Below are 19,104 nucleotides of genomic sequence, written 5' to 3'. Positions count from 1 at the left end.
GCACAGTGCAGGAAGGGTAATGATCAAGACCACCTGAATGTCAACCAGGTTCCACTCCTTACTACGGTGTGAACTTGGACGAGTTACTTAACCTGTCTGGACCTCAGTTTCCCCATCCTGGGGGAGCAACTGAGAGGATGTGTGGAAAATGCTCAGGGTCAAGGAGGTGGTGAGTAAATTCCCCATCATTATTGTGGTCAACCCAACCTTATTTGTCGAACTTCAGTTACCTAGGCCCCCCTTTTACTCCTGTTTCCTCAGTCCTTCTCCAGTGGTGCAGTTCAGGTCCTAGCTGGGTGGGCCGGGGCTATAGAGGAGAATAATCTTGGTCCCACCCTTGAAACTTCCCGTGTGTGGATGGGGCAGCTGGGCCTGAGGAAGGGAGCCTGGGACTGGCTCTGTCTGTCCTGTCCCCTACTCTGCCCGTCCCTTCCCCATCAGCTTCTGAGGCCCACTCCCTGGTCCCTTCTGAGGGAGGGCCATTCCAGACACCCCCTCCCTCACCCCGTGACTGCTCAGTCTTCCTGGTCCTTGGGTTTCTCTAAGGGAGATACTGGCCTTGTGCCCTGTCCCCCTTCCTCGATCAGGGGCTCTCCTGGGAAGGGACCATGTGTCCTCAGACCGGACGTCCCATGGCCTTGGCTTTGTCTCCCCCTTCAGACTGGGGCCTCCAATGATGGGTGTGTCTTTCCATCGAGGTCCCCCAGACTGTCCCCTTCTGACTGCTGTCTTGTACCCTCTCAGAATGGGGGTATCCAAAGAGGGAGGCTGTGTTTCTCCAGGCCAGGTCCCCTTAGGGATATGAGTTAGGTCCCCCCCCTCCCGGCCCAGGAAGTTCCTTGGGGGTAAGAAATCTATTTCTCCTCTCATACTTGGAGACACTCAAAGATAGAGGCTATATCTCCCCCCTCAGTCTGGGGCACTCTGGGAACAAGGGTTGTGACTTCCTGCTCAGACTGGGGCTCCCCTGGGGTCAAGTTGTATCTCCTATCTCACACTTGGGCTTTTCTGGGACAGGCCTGTTTCCTCCCTCAGACTGGGGTTCTCAGGCTGGGCCTTTGTAGCCACCCCTCCCCCTGCCCCCACGCCCTGGCCAGGAGTTCAGTGCCAGGCAAGTAATTGAATTCCTGTATGTTAACAAGTCAATCATGGAGTCTTAATGAGTCTTGAGTAATCTCAGACATGCGTGTTAATTAAATAGCTGTCCTGGTTCTAATCCGCTGAAAGTTAATCACTGGGGAATTAGGAGGTGTCAGCTGGGGAACTTCATTAAGTAAGGGTGAGATCTAGCCAGGGGAGGGAGGGAGCCAGGGATGGAGTTGGGTGTGGGGGGGTGACCTGTCCTGAGGGGCCCATCAGAGAGTAGGGGTGGGGGTATGTGGCTGGAGGGGTCCCAACCACCTCTGGGCAGCAGGGTCAGGAGCATCCCCACCCTCAGTCTTTGCCAGCGCCTTATACCTGGGCAGGACCCCTCAGCCCCCAGCCTAGCCCCTGCCCTGCCTCAGTCTCCAGTCCAGGAAAATTCAGGAAGAGGCACAACATACAGAAATCGCCAGGCACACAGTAGGGTTAGCACGGGTATGCTCTGCAAATACAGGTTCTCCTGATCTTTCTGGGGTTTGCCCACTCCCCCCACCCTCCTCTGCACCTGGGAGGCAGAACCTCTAGGGAGGGATCACCTCTGGAAGCCAGAGGGCACAGGCGGACATATCTTTGGAGGCTACAAATGCAACCCACTGCACTGGGTATCGTGGTGTACTGGGACGTCTGTAGGGCCTGTGCTGGTGGCCCCAAATGGGACACGGGGATTGTAGCCAACAGATTCTCAGCCCACTGCCAACCTGCATTGTGGTTCATGGCATCTTTTCTCTCTCCCCTGGAGACTGAGTCTGGGTGCCTTCTCTGGCTATCTCCACGCCGTGGCCACGTGCACTGACCTAAGCATGGGGCACAATTAGACAGTCACTAAAGGTGGCTCTCCCCAGCAGCGTGAGGTTTTGTGGGGAGAGCTCTCTGCAGTCCATATACCTGGAGACTGTAGCCTTCCCTGATGGCTGGGATGTTCCCACATAGCAAATGCGGGATGTGGGATAAGATATAATCACGACTGCTCTGAGTCCTCACAGTCCAGCTCTTTGAGATCTGCCCCGGAGCTCAGCAGGATTAACCTCTCTCTCTTCTGGCTCTCACGGGGCCCTGGGTGAGCATCTATGACTGTGCATTTTGTTCCCTGCTCTTCTCCAGTCAACTCCGAAGTCCTACCCCCGGCCCTGAGCTGGGAGGTGACAGCTGGCTCGCTTCATTTGGGAATTTTTTGCTGAGTTCTGGTATCTAGATGTTGGGAGGGACCCTTCTTTACTCCCAGCCAGATGGCAGAAGCAGCTATTTCACTGGACGAGCTCACTGTCTCGAAAGCTTCTAAAGCTGAGCCTGTTCTGTAGGGTTTCCCCCACTGGGTCTGGTCTACAGCCTTGACTGTATCCTTGTTTGGATTTGGTTTGTCCTGGTTGGCGGCCTCCAGGGCCATCAGCCCTGTCTCTGGGTCCCTATCACACCCCGAGGTCTCCTCTCCTGAAACCCCCACATACTCCGGGTCGGTGTAAGGTCTGGGTCTGTGCAAGGTGGCAGATGTGCACGGGGCTTAGCGATGCCGATGGAGCTGAGGACTGTGAGCCCCTGGCCCATAGTTTCTTGTGGCTCCCATCTCCCTTCTCCCTGGCCACGTTTATTCTGCCCTGTCTCCCTGCCCGTAGATCAGTGATAGGACATCTGCAAGCCAAGCTTCTACGCTGCTGACTATGGAGAACGGACACACCAGCCCATAGCACAGGCCGCCTTCCTGGGCCTGGTGGGGTGCCACAGCGCCTTTGTCTCCTCCTCCTTGTTCATGCCCCTCCTTCAGCAGGTGAGTCCCTTTCTGGTGCATCCTGCTGGGTGACCAGCTCAGCCCAGAGCGGCTCCCCAGTGAACTGACCTGCTGACCGAGGGATGGGAGATTCAGTTCTTTAATTTTTTAGAAGAAATCTGCCTTTCTTTTTTCAAGATTTTATTTATTTATTTGACAGAGAGAGAGACAGCAAGAGAGGGAATACAAGCAGGGGGAGTGGAAGAGGGAGAAGTCGGCTCCCCACCAAGCAGGGAGCCTGACGTGGGACTCGATCTCAGGACCCTGGGATCATGACTTGAGCCGAAGGCAGACGCTTAACGACTGAGCCACCCAGGCACCCCAGAAATCTGCCTTTCAAGAGGCAGTCTAGGGCAATGATAAAAGCCCAAACTCCCACTAGATGTCCTGAGTTTGAATCCTTGCTCTGTCTCTCTCCAGCTATGTGATTTCAGGCAAGTCAACCTCTCTGTTCCTCTGTTTCCGCCTCTGTGTCACCAGGAGAATAACAACACCTACTTGGTAGGACTGGTGGTTTGAACGGTGCCTGGCAGGTAATCTCTCGATAAACATCAGTTACTATTCCTGACGGCCAAGGCACAGGTCTGACTACGTTCAGAACTGTCTCCTTTCCACCTGTTTTCCTTCCTCTTCTCTTCTTCATGCAAACAGATAGGAACGATGCTCTGTACCTTCTCTCTGTGGCCACCTGGCTGTCCTGGGGCGAAGGGAACCAGGTCCCTCTCCCTGCAGGCTTGAAGACTCCTGATAGGCAGTGGGCTGTGGAGGACTAAGTGACGTGCCCAGGGCAGGCAGCACAGAAGCTGGCACCCAAGGGCCACGGAGGTGAGGAATCTGAAGGTGACTCTGGACTGCACAGTTTACAGAAAGCTCCATGTGTTGAGTAGATTTTGAGCCTGGCTTGCTTCTTGTTCACTTGCCCCAACCATACGGGCTTTTTTGCTGGTATCCCCGTGCCTCAGGGCCTTTGCACATACTTATCCTACTGTCTGAACTTCTGTCCCTTGATAACCACGCGGCTCTCTCTTTTACTTCACTTAGATCTCTACTCAAATGTCACTTTACAGAGGAATCTACTCTGGCTAAAACAGCATTTCCCATCATTGCCTCCCCACCTCTCCCTGCTTAGTTTTCCTTCATAGCACTTACTACTGCCTGAAAAGCTGTGTTATTTGTTGTTGGTTTATTTGTTGCTTGTCCCCTTAAGATAATATAAACTCCTTGAGGGAAGGGGCTTTGTTTTGTTCACCTCTGCTTCCCAGTGTCTATAAGGGTGTCTGTTGCATGGTTGTTAAGTGAGGGAATGAACATTGACTTATTTAAGCTTCATAACATCCCTTGGAAATAGCTACTCTTAATTATCCCCATGTAGAGATAGGGAAACAGAGGCACAGAGATGATAAATAACTTGCTCAAGGTCACAGAAATGGTAAGTGGCTTAGCTGGTTCACAAACCCAGGTAGTCTCGCTCCAGAGAGTCTCACCACCCTTGTCCCTGGATTTCCTGTTTGCACCTGACGCACGGGGGTGGGCTGACCTCTTGCAGCTGTCTGCTGACAAGTCAGGGGCTGGCTGAGTCGGCTCCAAAGAGCAGAATTTCTCATGAACACGGCTTCTGTGCCTCCCATAGATTTTGCAGGAAGAATAGACTTGGTCCCCAGCTTTCCTGGGGTCCACATGGCTCTGGATGAGGAGCACAGAATAAGCACTGGGGGTGGGCTGCCCTGAAGGTAAGAGGGGACCTGGCACCAGCCCACTGCCTGACTCACTTGCCTGGCCTTCCCCCTTGTCTTCATTATCCTGAGACAGTTCTTTCTCGAGAAGAACCATACCCAGTGCAAGTTACAGGATTCGATTCAGATTTCTCTTGTCAAAGGAAACTTTCCATGACTTTGACCCCTTCCTCCCCGTAGCAGACTTGACTAGTGTTCATGCACCTCAGGTTTGGACCCATGGAAGACCACACTTTCTGGCTCCCATGCAGGTAGACAAGGCCATGTGATGGTTCTAGCTGACACAGTGACTGGAGGTGGCATGTGTCACTTCTGAGCCGAGGCATTTCAGAACCTGGGTGCTCACTCTTCCAATTCTCTTAGATCTCTACTCTCTGGGGCAACGTTGGAGGTCCTGTGTTCCATATGGTAGACCTCCAAGATGGCGGGGTCTCTCTTCATCAGCCTGTGTCCCTGAAGTTCACTGGGCGAGGCAGAGGACCCTTGTTCTGCTGACCCAGGTTGAGCCTGCAATGTGACCCAAAATAAATCTCTGTTGTTTGATGCCACTGTGATTTGGGGTTAATTTGTTCCTGCAGCTTGGCCTAACCTTTCCTGACTAATGTGCCATTTCGGCCCTATTTGGGTATCTTCAACATTAGTGGCTCATATCTCATTCATTGCCCGTGGGAGCATGAATCCGCACAGTGTTTCTGGGAGACAGTTTGGCGGTTTGCATCTATGAGAAGCCCAAAATAAATGTATTGTCTCTGACTCAGAAATTTCACTTCTAGGAATTTATCCTACAGAAATAATTGGACAAGTTCAGAAAGTTGTATGGATAAGGAGGATATTCATCACATAAAATGGTGAGAATTGGATCAGACTAAATATCCCACAGCAAATTGGTTAAATAAATTGTGATCCAGCTCTACAATAGAATACTAGCTGCTGGCCGTGGCACAGATTTATTGGCATAGAAAGAGAGCCACAGTCTATTAGAGTGCAGTGTATGCATAATGTGAGCCCATCTTTGTTAAAAAAATTATATATACATATATATATGTGCATGAAGAAAGTCTACGTGATAGTCAGCAAAAACTTAATGGGAATTTCTGGGTGTGGAACCCCTGGTGGTTTTATCTTTATTGTTTTTGTTTTGCCTCTCTCTATTTAAATTTTTTCCTCAGCGATTTTGTACCATGGGTACAATTAAAAATTAAAGGGGAGGAAAAAATGACTATGTGCTCTTGGACAGGTTAACCCCGAAGAGTCGTGCTTTCCTTATCTGTGAAACAGGCATGACAGTGGCCACTTCACTGGGTTTGGGGAGGATTCCCTGAGATCACGTGTTATGAAGCAACTGGCCGCTGCGAGGGGCTCAAAATCCGTAGCTGTTGTTAGCAGTTATCAGTGACCTAAGGAACCTCAGAGGTTGGCTGGTTTATTGATTAATCCATCCGCCTATTAATTCAGTAAGCATGGCCTGGAACCTACTCTGTGCTTGGCTGCGTGCTGGATAAAGACAATAGGCATAATAAGAGCAGATACTTACATGGCACTTAGTGGTGCCAGGCACTCTCGTAAGCACTTGGAATGTATTCACTGTTTTGATCTACACCCTGAGGGGATGCCATTCTTAGCTCTGTTTCAGAGATTCTGAAACTGAGGCACAGAAAGGTCAAGTGACCTGCCTAAAGTCACAGGCCTGGGGGTAGGCAGAGCCAGGCTCCAGAGTCCCCGCTCAGCCTTTAGGCTACTACATGCCTGAGGGCGACGAGGAGTCTCCTCCTCCACTGGGTTCCACCCTGCTCCCAAACTGGGAGCAGCAGGGGTGAGGTGGGAGGGGCCGGCTGGGGCAGGAGAGCAGCTGAGTTGGAGATCTCAGGGCTAATCCCACCGCAAGAGGGTGATTGGCGGGATTAGGGGATTTCTATTATTCTGAAGCCCCTGGCTGAGCTGAGGGAAGGAGGGAGCCGCTCCCTGGCTCTCTGAACCCAGACTCACAGGAGACTCAGACTGAGGGGGGCACCAGCCTCCTGGTGAGATGGGTGGAAGCAAATAATGGCCCCCATGCACTGTGCTTACTGTGGGCCGGGGATGGGGTCAAGCACATTCATGCAGTATCTCATTCAATCCTCACATCAACTTGGAAGTAGACACTACTTTATAGAATGTGCAACCGGAGCTCAGTGAGGTGGAGTGACTTGCCCAGGGTCTCACAGCTAGTAAGTGGGCAGCCTAGATTCACACTAGGGTCCTGAGCTACAGTCTTAATCACTTTGCTCAATATGTCCTCGCGTGGGGCTCCCACATCTCCCCTCCACCCTCTGTGAGGGCCCTGGGGACACCGGGTTGCTGGGAGACTTCCTCTGTCAGGCACACCCCATTTTACAGGTGCGGAAATGGAGGCAGGGGGGACTTGTCCAGGGTCCTGCAGTGAGAATGGAGCAGGTGCTGGAGCCCAGGCCTCTTGGCTCTGAAGCCAGAATTATTTTCTCTGTATAAGCTGCCCCCTCTGGGGTTCCACTGCCCCTGGAATTTTGTAAAGTAGGACCTACTGTTCTACCATAGTGGGGCGCGAGCTGAGGATGTGGGTGGGATGGGGTGGGGGACAGTGGCCCCTAAGCAGTTACCTAGGGGGGGAAGGTCCCAGACTCCTCTGGGGCAGGAGAACATTTAACATTCCTAGAGATCCTCAAAGTTTTGGGCACTGAGTGTGACCAAGCCCCAGGTGGTCACTCTGGCTCTAGAAGTGGGAGCTTTGTAAAAAAAAAAAAAAAAAAATTCCCTGAGAGGCACTCAGTGTGTCTCTCCCCCACTTCACAGCAGAATCTTGGGAAGGCATCGTCTGTCCTCACTGTCACCACCTCCGTCTTCCCACTCTCCCACCCAGTCAGCCCTTGCCTCCTACCAGCCTGGTGAAACAGCTCTTGCCAAAGTCCCAGTCACTTCTCAGCAGTCATTTCTCGCACCTCTCTGGACCATTCTCTCTTCTCCCTGAAAGAAACACTCTGTGCAGCTTCTGCCCTTGGGCAGCGCACACCCAGGCTCTCCTTCCACCTCACTGGCTGCCCTTCTCTGTCTCCTCTGGGGGGTCCTGCTCCTCCCAACCTCTGACCATTAGGAAGACTAACATCAGACTCTTCTCTTTTGGAGGTTGGGGTACGTGTTTTTCTGGGTGCAGGGGGCTGGACTATGTGACAGTTCATCCTTATGGATACTCATTACCCAAACAAACAAAAATTAATACCATCTTACAAAGAACACCTGGACAGCCACTGCCCAGGAGTCCTTTTCTCCCATGACGTTAGGCTGCTAGTGACTTTGAAGAGGGAGGAGGAAGCCATGCCCCAAGAAATGCAGGAAGCCTCGAGAAGCCAGAAAAGGCAAGGAAACATTTTTCCCCCAGAGCTTCCCGGAGAAATGCAATCCTGCTGTCACCTTGATTTTAGCCTCGTGAAGCCCCTTTGGACTTCTGACCTCCAGGACCGGGAGAGAGTAAGTTTGTATTGTGGTAAGCCACTAAGATTGTAGTAATTTGTTATAGCAGCCCTAGGACATTAATAATTTCTGCTGCTATGATGGATTACATGGATTTATTTTTGAATGTTAAACCAAATTTTTATTCCTGGGATAACCCCCACTTGGTCATTATATATAATCCATTTGATATATTGTCAGATTCAAGTTGCTACAATTTTGTTTAGCATTTTACTTCTGTGTTCATGAGGGATATTGGTTTGTAGTTTTCTTTCTTTCTTTCTTTTTTTTTTTTCAAAGATTTTATTTATTTATTTGACAGAGAGAGAGAGACAGCGAGAGAGGGAACACAAGCAGGGGGAGTGGGAGAGGGAGAAGCAGGCTCCCCACTGAGCAGGGAGCCCGATGCGGGGCTCCATCCCAGGACCCTGGGATCATGACCTGAGCCGAAGGCAGACACTTAACGACTGAGGCACCTGGATGCCCAGGTTTGTAGTTTTCTTATAATGTCTTTGGCTTTGTTATCAGAGTAATGCTGGCCTCCTAGAATGGGCTGGAAAGTATTCTTTCCTCTTTAATTTTCTGGAAGAGTTTTTGCCAAATTGGCATTATTATGGCTTCCTAAAACATTTGCTAGAATTCTCCACTGAAATCATCTGGTCCTGCAGGTTTTTTTTGTTGGAAGGTTTTTAGCTACAAATTCAATTTATTTAATAGATACATGGATATTCAGGGTATCTGCTTCTTTTTGAGTGAACTTCGATAGTTTGTGTCTCAAGGAATTTGTCCATTTCATCTAAGTTGTCAAATTTATTTGCAGGAAGCTGTTCGTAATATTCCCTTATTCCTTTTAATATGTGTGGAATCTGTAGGGATGCCATTTCTCTTGTTCTTGATACCCATAATCTGTGTTTTTTCTTTTTTCCTTACTGGCCTACCCAGAGGTTTATCAATTTTACTGATTTCTTCAAAGAATCACATTTTTAAAAAATTTTGTTTATTTATTTGTCAGAGAGAGAGAGAGAGAGACCACAAGCAGGGGGAGAGGCAGGTTCCTCCATGAGCAAGGAGCCCAATGCGGGACTCGATCCCAGGATCCTGGGATCATGACCTGAGCCAAAGGCAGATGCTCAATGGATTGAGCCACCCAGGCATCCCAAGAATCACATTTTGGCTTCAGGGATTTTCTCTTTTATTTTTCTGTTTTCTATTTAAATTGATTTCTGCTCTCATTTCTAGTTTTTCCTTTCTTCTGTTTACTTCAGGCTTAATTTGCTTTTCCCACCCTAGTTTTCTTTGCCTTTTCTTTTTCAAATTGAGTTAAATTGATGTATAACATTATGTTAGTTTCAGATATACAACATAATGATTCAGTGTTTGTATATGTTGCCAAATGGTCACCACAATGAGTCTAGTTAACATCTATTACCATAAATAGTTATACATTTTTTCTTGTGATGAGAACTTTTAAGATTTACTCTTAGTAACTTTCAAATATGCAATACAATATTAACTATTATTAACCCTAACCATGCTGTACATTACATCTCCAGGATTTATTTATTTTATAGCTATACGTTTGTATCTTTTGACCCTTACCACCCCATCCCCTTCCCCAGTTTCTTTTTTTTTTTTAAGATTTTATTTATTTATTTGACAGAGAGAGAATGAGAGAGCACATGAGAAGGGGGGAGGGTCAGAGGGAGAAGCAGACTCCCTGCTGAGCAGGGAGCCCGATGCGGGACTCGATCCAGGGACTCGATCCAGGGACTCGATCCAGGGACTCCAGGATCATGACCTGAGCCGAAGGCAGTCGCTTAACCAACTGAGCCACCCAGGCGCCCCGCTTCCCCAGTTTCTTAAGGTGGAAGTTGAAGTCAATGTTTTGAGACCTTTCTTCTTTTTTAATATTGGTGTTTAATGCTATATATTCCCTCCTAAGTACTATCATAGTAGCATACCATGAATTTTGTGTTTTTATTTTGTGTTATGTTTTCATTTTCATTCAGTTCAAAATACCTTGTAATTTCCCTTTTGATTTCTTCTTTGACCCATGGATTATTTTTTTAAAAATTTTATTTATTGGGCGCCTGGGTGGCTCAGTCGGTTGAGCGACTGCCTTCGGCTCAGGTCATGATCCCAGGGTCCTGGGATCGAGTCCCACATCGGGCTCCCTGCTCTGCGGGGAGCCTGCTTCTCCCTCTCCCACTCCCCCTGCTTGTGTTCCCTCTCTCGCTGTGTCTCTCTCTGTCAAATAAATAAATAAAATCTTTAAAATAAAAAAATTTTATTTATTTATTTGTCGGAGGGAGAGAGAACACAAGCAGGGGGAGTGGCAGGCAGAGGGAGAAGCAGGCTCCCTGCTGGGCAAGGAGCCCGATGCTGGACTTGGTCCTAGGACTCTGGGATCATGGCCCAAGCCAAAGGCAGATGCTTAACCCACTGAGCCACCCAGGCATCCCTGACCCATGGGTTATTAAAAGTATGTTTTTAGTTTCCAAGTATTGGTAATTTCCCTCATATCTTTCTGTTATAGATTTTAAATTTAGTTCCATTATGGTCAGAGAACATTCTTTGTATGACTTGAATCTTTTAAAATTCATTCAGACGATTTATGGCTCTTCTAAAATATTCCATGAATACTTAAAAATCATGTATATTCTGATGTTGTTGAGGAGAGTGTTCTATAAATGTTGACTAGGTCAAGTTGTTTTAGAGTGTCATTCAAATCCTCTATATCATAAGTGATTTTCTGTCTACTTGTTCTATCAACAATTGAGAGAAGACTATGGAAGTCTTCAACTATAACTGTGGATTTTTCTACTTATCCTTGTAGTTCTGTTTGTGCATCCTGTATTTTGAAGCTCTGTTCTTAGATGCCCACCATTTTGGATTATTATGCCCTCTGTATTAATTGATCTCTTTATCACTAATGAAATGATTTTCTTTATCCCTGGTGATAGTTTTTGAACTGGTATCTACTTTGTCTGATATTAATATAAGTACTCCAGCTTTCTTTTGTTTAGTGTTAGCATGGCATAACTTTTGTACATCCTTTTAACCTATATGCGTTTTTATATTTAATGTGGTTTTTTTTGAGACATGTAGTTGGTTCTTGCTTTTTTATCCAACTTGACAATCTCTGTCTTTTAATTGGGGTGTTTGGATCATTTACATTTAATGTGATTATTGATATGGTTAGGCTTAAGCTTATCATCTTGTTACTTAGTTTTATGTTTGTCCCAGCTGTTCTTTGTTTCCCTTCTCATATTGTTTGGTCTTCTTTTGGATTGGCTATATTTTTTAGGATTCTAATTTAACTTTATTATTGGTTTATTAGCTATAACTTTTAGTTTTATTATTTTAGTCATTATTTTAGGATTTATTTATTTATTTTAAAGATTTTATTTATTTATTTGACAGAGAGAGAGAGCGAGAGCACAAGTAGGTAGAGAGGTAGACAGAGGGAGAGGGAGAAGTAGGCTCCCTGCTGAGCAGAGAGCCCGATGTGGGGTTCGATCCCAGGACCCTGGGATCATGACCTGAGCTGAAGGCAGATGCTTAACTGACTGAACCACCCAGGAGCCCCTATTTTAGGATTTATACTATATGTCTTTAACTTACAATAGTCTACAAATAGTATTGTACCACTTCAGGTATAGTATAAGACTTTTATAATAGCATGCTTCCATTTCCCATGTCCCAGCCATTATTCTATTGTTGTCATACGTTTTACTTATACCTGTTATAAACCTCACAATATACGTTGTTGTTTTTGTTTTAGTAGAGGATTATTTTTAAAAAGTGGTTTAAATAATAATAAAACTAATATATTTACCTGTGTAGTTATCATTTCTGGTGTTTTTCATTCCTTGAATCCATATATCTATCTGGTATTATTTTTCTTCTGACTGAAGGGCTTTCTTTAACATTTATTATAGTGAAAGTCTGTTGTTGATGAATTCTTTGAGGTTTTGAATGTCTGAAATAGTCTTTATTTTGTCTTTGTTTGGAAAGACATTTCTGCTGGGTTTGGAGTTACAGATTAAATGCTGTTACTGGAACATGCCAAGGATGCCCCTGCATCAGGGAGTACTTTCTCTTTCTGTTGCCTGGAATGCTTTCCCCTTAGACATTTCTCTGTCTGCCTCTTCACCGGGTCTCAGCTCGTGTCCCCTCCTCATAGAGCCCTTCCATGGCTATCTGATCTCAGATAGCACCTCTGCTGCTTCTCTTCGTACCACGCTTTATTTTTCATTGTAAAACTTATCCTCACTTGACACTCTGCATAGTTATTTGTTCATGTGCTTATCATCCTTTTCCTCCACAGAATGCAGGCTTCACGAGGGCAGGGACTTAGTCTTGGTCACTCTTAGGTTATCTATGCCTAGGACAGTGCCTGACATACTGTAGATGCTCAGTGAAGCAGATTGAATGAATGAATAAGTGAATGAGTGCTCTTTTTGGTCACTTCAGTCTGCTTGCTGTGTGACTGTAGACAAGTCCTGTTCCACCTCAGGGCATGTCCTAGATTTTCTAGTGGGCTGTGGCTGAATGTCAGCTTATCCTCCCCCACTGTGCACTATGCCAAATGAGCCCTGGGCTTCTTTGTTCTGTTCCCCACCATACTGGAGGGGGTTGGGCCAGATGTTTTCTATCCAGGGCTTGATGGCTTCAGGCTTCCGATCACCATGATCACCACCAGGGGGTGCTCGATGCTTAGCTTCTTGACCATGGGCTCTGTGCACTAGCTCTTCTTGGGTTGGTAGAAGTCACTGTGATTGACTATCAGTTAGGACTTCTGCATGCAGGTGGTGTAAATGCATGTGGGGAATGGGAAGGCATTTCTAGGAGCCCTGACTCCAGAGCTCAAGGTGTGGGGTCTCAGCTCTCACTGTTCATCTTCTCATGGCTCCCCACCCATTGACAGACCCCATGAAATGATTTACTTGTGTCTTCCTGTGGAAGGGAAGAAGTGGGCCCACTAAGATGGAAACTGTGCAGGGTGCTCAGTGGCTTCTTATATGTCTGGGACCCCCAAATCAACTGGACAAGTAAACCCTTTGACATCACTGAGTAGCGTGACCCTATTATCCTTGAGGTCCATCAAAGAAGCTAGAAACCTGGCAAACCTGTTCCAGCTCTTTGGCTTCCTCTGGGGTTGAGCCCTTCACTGTCCCTTCTCGGGTCATGAAAGACCCCCGGCCTGCATATTGTCCCTTAGACTCTGAGGCCCTAACAGGGCAATCCCAGGAGAAGCGGGGAGTTGCCTTCTGAGTGGGGAGGCTCACATGGACACAAGCTCGTTTCATTCTCTCAAGAAGTGGGAATGTTTTTGCTACTGACCCATAGATGGATGGGGAAACTGAGGCCCAGAGAATAGGAAGATCAGTTTGAGGTTGCATATCGGCGTGCAGTGTACTTGGTTCTACGGCACCTTCTGTTTTGGGTGTGTGTCCAATGCCCCTTTGGGCGATTCCTTTTCCAGAGCGTTAGCTCCTTTAGCCGACATGGCCTCTGAGCCTTTGCATTGCTATTGCCTCTACCTGGAACACTTTTCCCGCAGATCTTCATGTGGCTGTTTCCTTCCTGTCGTTTGGATGACAGACCAGATGTCACCTCCTTAGAGAAAACTTCCCTGACCACGCCTGGTCCCTCGCATCTCAGCAGCTTGTTGTATTTCTTCTAGAGCACTTATCACCATCTGAAATCAGTCAATTTCCTGGTTTATGGTTTATGCTGCATCTCCCCTGTCAGGATGAAATTGCCACTAGAGCGGGGACCTTGCCTGCCTGCTTCCTGATGGGCCGTGTCTCACACATGGCACACAGTAGGAGGTACCCATGGGTATTATTGAACGAGTGAATGAGGAGGATGGAGAGTCACCTGTCACCGTGCAGGTCTCCAGACAATAGGGCAGAGTCACACTGACCCTTCTCTGGAGGCCCCGGGCTCTGGGATGCTCTGTGGCTGATGTGCCCATTCCTCTCTGGGCTTCTTACTCTTTCATCCTCGGGGTGCCTGGGTGGCTCAGTTGGTTAAGTGGCTGACTCTTGATTTTGGCTCAGGTCATGATCTCAGGGTCCTGGGATCAAGTCCCACATCAGGCTCCGTGCTCAGCAGGAGTCTACTTGAGGATTCTCTCTCTTCCTCTGCCTCTGCCCCTCCCCCAGCTTGTGTGCACGCATGCTTGCTCTCTCTCTCAAATAAATGATAATAAATAAATCTTAAAAAAATTAAAACTTACTCCTTCATCCTCTCCCCCATAAGCAGCATATTTCTCGGACAGGAAGCTATGGCGTGTCTGATTTATGAACCAAAGCTAAGATATGGGAGGAGGTAGGAGGGGAACAATGGACCCTGAGGGTGGGGTTCAGTACCTGGTGTTCTAGAGAGGGGAGCCCAGGGATTGCATAGGTGTTCCATGCCTTTGCTTTTCCAAACTCAGGCTAAGTGTGTGGATGGGGTTTCTGACCATGATGACTGCCCTGTGTGAGAATATGAGTTCCCGGTTAGAGGACCAGTCTTGTCAGGAGGCTGCAGAGGGCACCCCCTCGCTGTGTGCGAGTGCTAGGTGTTCCCGAGATCCCTCCCAGAGCCGTGAGTGCCTGCTTGCAGGACAGCCTGGTGCTCGGGCGCAGAGCAGACAATGCAGCAGGAGGTGAGTCATGCTTTGGGCCCAGAAGACCTGAATTAGAATCCTGGCTCAGGCACGTCCATGCTGTGCCACCTTGAGCAAGTGACTTTCTCTCTTTGAGCTAAGAAGAAATGAGCTCTGTTTTTTGGGATTGTGTCTGAAACTCAGTCATCCAGGCCCAGCCGTTTCTGACCTGGGTTCCTAGCCATCTTTCAATACCCAGCCTAAAGTGTACCTCCTCTGGGAAGTCACCCCTCCCCCCAACTGGGGAGTCAGGTTCTTCTTCCCCTGGACTTAGCCTGTTCCTCCGATGTCTATAGCACAATGGCATTGTCTGTTTAGATGTCTGTCCCACCACTGGACTGGTGCCCCTTGCAGGCAGGCCTGAAATTTTGTTCAGTTCTGCATCCATCATGCCCAGCATGGAGGCAGACACGCCACAGATATGGTGGTGATACCGCGTGAGTTTGGTCGCTGAGACTGGGTTGATTTCTATTCTCAGTGGTCTCTCTGGGACAAACTTGCCATCCACATCATCCTGCCCTGAACCCATCCAGCACTCCCGGCCCTTCCCGTACCTCCTCAGTGGGGCTGCCCAGAGTGGGACAACATCAACGGGAGCCCCTAACTTACCACGTGCCAGGCATGGTGCTGAACACTCACCCACGTTATCTTACTGAGTCCTCACCGACACACCGTGACGCTATTTTATGCCCACTTTAGACATGAACACACTGAGGCTCAGAGAAGTTCAGTGACTTGCCTGAGGTCACACAACTCATAAGGGGCAAAACTAGTGGTGTGCTGGTCAATTTAACAACTAGCTCTCGAAACAAAACAAAAAAAGCCTGAGTTTGAGGTGTTTGTCACTCTCTGTGGTGCACATATTCCCACAGAATTTCAAGCTACCAACATGGCATCGCTGAACTTGAGGTTGGGAAGAGATGCTCACGATCGGCTCTTGGGTGTGGGTACGAGCCAGCTTCAGCACATGGTGGGGCAAAGCTGAGATTAAAACCCAGGCCTGTTTGGTGCTGATCAATCAGCATTCTAGATTCCTAAGATCTGGTATTAAGTGAAAAGAAGCAAGATACATAAGTGTGTATATCAAAGGGGAAGGAGAGTATACATACGTATAAAAGGATACACATGTATGTATGTGTGCATGTATGTATCTGCTTGTGTGTGTGTATCTTGAAGGATTTGCTAGAAACTGATAACACCACTGTTGTTGTTGTTGTTGTTGTTGTTGTTTTCTCCAGGGAGGAGAACTGTGTGGCTGGGATACAGGGCAGGAGAGAGGTTTACTCTGGGTGTCCTTTCTGCTCTTTGAATTTTGAACCATGTGAGTCCATTAACTATTTTTAAATTTTTTTTTTTAAGATTTTATTTATTTATTTGACAGAGAGAGGCATAGTGAGAGAAGGAACACAAGCAGGGGGAGTGAGAGAGGGAGAAGCAGGCTTCCCGCCGAGCAGGGAGCCTGATGCGGGGCTCAATCCCAGGACCCTGAGATCATGACCTGAGCCGAAGGCAGATGCTTAACGACTGAGCCACCCAGGCACCCCCCATTAACTATTTTTGAAAAAAAGAAAAAACAAACAACAAATCCCGACAATGAACCAACTGCAAACAAACGCTGGGCCTGCCCCTCTTTGCAGCTGGGCCTGAGGCTGGGTGGGGTGTGCTGAGTGGCTTGGCTGGGGCTGGTGTTTTGGTGGCCCCCCGGCCTGTGCAGCCAGGCTGGCCGGGACAGGGGGATGGAGCAGGAGGCCCCTGTCTTCCCACAAGTGAGGAATAGGTGTACTTGTTTTAATTCTCATCCACACGGTTTGGTCACTGAGACTCTGGCACTGCACTCTAAACTCAATTAGAAATTTAACAAACCTTATAAATCCTCCCTAGCCTGAGCCTTGTAAATCTCCAAGTGGGGCCAGCTTAGCACTTATCCATCTCTGGCTTAATGACCTCCCCAGCCCGGCCTGACAATGATTCAGGGCCAGTGACGGGTCTAATTAGTGAGCACAAACTGCAGCCACAGCCGTTGGGTGAGGGGAGGAGGAAGAGGGAGCCTGGTCCCTGCCCAGGGGCGTTAGGGAAGTGGGTCCTGACCCTTGTCCAGTCTGGGGGCTCTGGCACACAGGAGAGGGGCAGGGAGGGGTGACAAGGGCCTGATGGACTTCCCTAGTTAATGTTGCCATGAAGGTGGTATGTCTTCCTTGGGAAGGCTGTTGGAGGCATGCCACAGGTAACGCGACTGCATGAGGACCATGTGGGACCCAAGTAGTCTCCTAGCAAGGCAACAAGTTCGTGGGTGGATCTGAGGCTGTGTTGACAGCCAGTCAGCATCAGCGTGGGCAAGTTTTGAGGGTGGGTTCTGATCTTCCAGGGCCTGAGGGAATTGTATTCTAGAGCAACGCATGTGAAATCGCAGGAGGTCCAGATAGCTCCATTTTTAAGGGTGAAGGGTTCAGGATTAGTGAGAAGATGGATTTTCCAAACGAGCTATCCTTGTGAGGTAGTGAGTTCCCCGTCAGTGGATAGACAGCCCAGGATCCGCTACTATTTTTTTTTTTTTTTTAAGAATTCAGCTTTTTATTGACCAGGTTACAGAAGAAGTGTGGTCAAAAGAGACCAAAGCCCACACCAACATCAGACTCCTCTGATTCTTCATTCTTTGCTTCTAGGCAGCCCTGGTGGAGGGAGTGGGACCTTCTTTGGGTGCAGCACCAGCTGCTAGGGGCGGCTCCCCCAGCCCCTACAGAGGAGGCTCCCGACGTTGACATTGGTCAGGGTCTTTGCAAAAACCAGGCCAGAAAGGTTCAACATTTACACCCCCTGCTTTAATGAGGGCATTGATCTTATCCTCTGTGATCGTCCGTTCATCGTTGTGTGGGATGTAGATGCAGCCCAGCTCCGAGACGGAGGCCATGGTGTGGGTGAGTGCTGAGTGAGAGTTTCCGGGTGTGGTGCTCGCCGCCAGAGGAGGTGAGGGCCTCACCCCAGTGCAGCCTTAGCTTCCTTGGAAGGACCGAGCACCTTAGCAGCAGCTGAGGAAAGGGCCAGCATCCTCTACTATTAATGGAACCCCAGCTGTGTGTCAGGCCTTTCACACATCAGATGATCTTCAGGTCCCATTTTACAGATGAAGAAACAGATGTTCAGGGAGGTTATGTAACATGTACCAGGATACCAGGACATTCAGAACCAGGATTGGAACGCTGGCCTGTCTTGCTTCAGGACCCGGGGCTCCCCCTCCATGCCTCTCCCCGTCTCTGCTGAAGATGCGCCCTTCAGGCTGCTCCTCCCCTAGGAGGATGCTCACGATGATTCTGGGCACAAAATGATTCAAGGCCCCAGAGCCCAGAGCCACAGTCTCCTGGCAACATGGGCTGCTTTCGATAGGCTGTTCTACCATGTTTAGCGCCCTGGTGGGAAGATGAGGGTCCTCTCTCTCTGCAATCTTTCCCTCCTCCCTTGCTCTCATTCTTAGGCCTCCCTCTGGCCTCTGTCTGGCCCTGATTCCAATTCCCACTGAGTTATTTGCCAGGAAGTTGGGGGTGGGGTAGGTCTGAGCTCTCCCCTTCTACGAGTCACCTCCGGTGCTAGGGTGCTCGGTGGTGCTCGGATGCTGACATGCTGCCTGGGGAGATGGAGGCTAGCTCTCACCCCCACCGGCCCCTCTGACCCCCTCCTGCCCCCAACCCTGGAGCAGTCACCAGGAGGAGGCCTGGGTAATTGGTTCCATCCAAGACTCATTCTCAGTGGCGTGAAAGGGGAAGTTATAAATATTTTTATCTATAACTCACGACGAATAAAAATTTAATTACACTGAAAAATTTAAATTTCATAAGAAATAAATATTAATCCTGGAGAGTGACTTTTGTGGGAAGTGAACTTTCAAATGTCATCAATCTGGAGGTGCCCAGGGTCTGGGGGGGGAGGGGAGGCCCCCAGTTCTGACTCCTGGTTTGGGGTGGGAGTCTCCCCTCCTGAGACTGAGGGTTCAAAGACTCAGATCTCTAGCCCGGGAAGAGCCCACCCTCAGGTCCCTTCCTCTCTTCAATGATAATTGCTTACCTACCCCAACCAGACAATTTTCTAGATGTGGACGGTACTGCAGGAAAGGACATGGACGATGTTCTTTTTTTTTTTTTCCTAAAGATTTTATTTATTTATTTGAGAGAGAGAGAGAATGAGAGAGAGTGAGCACGAGAAGGGGGAGGGTCAGAGGGAGAAGCAGACTCCCCACTGAGTGGGGAGCCCCATGTGCGACTCGATCCCAGGACTCCAGGATCATGACCTGAGCCGAAGGCAGTCGCTTAACCAACTGAGCCACCCAGGCACCCGACATGGACGATGTTCTT

The 19,104-nt window shown here is 48.6% G+C and overlaps 1 pseudogene; it reads right to left on the bottom strand.

The window, feature by feature from the left end:
• Positions 1-17,361: 17,361 nt before the first annotated feature.
• Positions 17,362-17,669, bottom strand: LOC123858398 (large ribosomal subunit protein P1-like; annotated as a pseudogene).
• Positions 17,670-19,104: the final 1,435 nt, after the last annotated feature.

Source organism: Mirounga angustirostris, unplaced genomic scaffold (genome assembly GCF_029215605.1).
Source record: "Mirounga angustirostris isolate CCGP_5_RB_7025 unplaced genomic scaffold, mMirAng1.0.hap1 SCAF_4, whole genome shotgun sequence".
NCBI lineage: Eukaryota > Metazoa > Chordata > Mammalia > Carnivora > Phocidae > Mirounga > Mirounga angustirostris.
This window is presented reverse-complemented; position numbering and strand designations above follow the sequence as displayed.